Below are 1776 nucleotides of genomic sequence, written 5' to 3'. Positions count from 1 at the left end.
CCTGCACCGCAGCTGGCTGAGGTTCGGCGATCGTGGCGGCCAGTGCCGCGTTCCCCGGCCATTTGCAGACGACCCCCGGCTTGCGTTTGAGGACCTCGTACGCGTGAATGCTCGTGGCGATCGCCAGGGAGCAGATCTCCATCTCGTCTGCCACGTTGATGGGGACCCCCAACTCGTGGGCCAACACCAGCAGCTGCTCCGTCACCATGGCGTCCTTCCCCTCCTTATCCATGCGGGGAAAAGCTGCGTCCGCCAAGGCGAGTAGTGCCGTGCGGTAGGCTAGCGTCGTTTCCCCAGCCACCTTCCACCGATCGTAGAACTGGTGGCGACACGTGGAGGGCGGCCCGAACACCTTCGCCATCAGGTGTAGTGCGGCCTGGAGCGTAGAGCGGGACGACCTTGCAGCAGATGTGAAGGCTGCAAGCGCGTCGTCGTCAAGCATCGCTGGCAACGCACGCAGGGCAGTGGTGTCGGACCACCCCGACATCTCCTGATGAGCGAGGAACCTTCGTTGGAAGGCTCCCCAGTCGCCCCCATCCGCCTTGAACGCCGACAGCGCGGGCAATCTTTGCTGGAGGACCCGATCGTCGTCGACGTCGGAGAGATTTTCCCGCGCTCCGCTGGAGTTGTGTAAAATGTCGGCTCGGTTGTCAGGCGCAAAATGGAGGGCTCCGGCGCGCGCTGATGACGTGGGCTGCGCTGCGCGGAGGTGTCCGGCCACGTGGCGTCCGTCTTTCCCGCCAATCGGTGGCGGCCCCCCAAAAACGGCGGCAACTTCCAGACTTTTGGCGCGAAGCGCCTTTTGGCGGGAATCCTCCAACGTCGCTTCCTCCACGACCCCCGCAGCCGTTTTTTCCGCTCGCCGGAACGGAGATGTCGGCCAAGACAGCGGCGGCGGCGAGTAGCAACTCCGCCAACCGGGAGTGCGCGTCCTGGAGGCTGGTGTCGGAGGCAAGCGGAGCGTCGGCCATTACCGCGAAGTGCTGCATCGGCGGCAACTCCTCGTCCTCTACTCCCGAGGTCGGTGTCCCCGGTACGCCGTCGTCATCCCGACCTCGCTCGTGGGTACGGGTAGTCTTCCTTGTGTCCATACTTCTTGAAGACAGGTTTACTTCTGACGCCAGTTGTAATGTAGTAACTCGGCGGGAGACGACTTCACGGGTAACACACTCTTTATTTTATCAAACTCGTTTACATGTGACTAACACCTACTTATTATCTCGGGTGACAAACACCCACTTAGTATCCCGGGTGACAACACCCACTTAGCTACTTGGCGACTAACGCCCACTGAGCTACTCGGATGACCAACATCCACTTAGTACTCGGGTGACAAACACCCACTTAGCTACTTGGCGACTAACGCCCACTGAGCTACTCGGATGACCAACATCCACTTAGCTACTCGGCGACTAACGCCACTGAGCTACTCGGATGACCAACATCCACTTAGTACTCGGGTGAAAAACACCCACTTAGCTACTTGGCGACTAACGCCCACTGAGCTACTCGGATGACCAACATCCACTTAGCTACTCGGCGACTAACGCCACTGGGCTACTCGGATGACCAACATCCACTTAGCTACTCGGCGACTAACGCCACTGAGCTACTCGGATGCACTAGGTCGTCAGCTCCGTCTTCGGGTCTTCAACTGGGTAACTCTCCCCGAGTGCTCTCGCGCGTCCCCCTTTATACCCCACCTGCGGACGTCGCTGCGAGCACCCACTTATTCGACCAATCGCCGGGCGCTGGCTACAATCCTCTTTTCCCACA

Source organism: Lampetra planeri, chromosome 81, assembly GCF_965212315.1.
Source record: "Lampetra planeri chromosome 81, kcLamPlan1.2.h2, whole genome shotgun sequence".
In the NCBI taxonomy this organism is placed as follows: domain Eukaryota; kingdom Metazoa; phylum Chordata; class Hyperoartia; order Petromyzontiformes; family Petromyzontidae; genus Lampetra; species Lampetra planeri.
Note: the sequence above shows the minus strand (reverse complement) of the source record.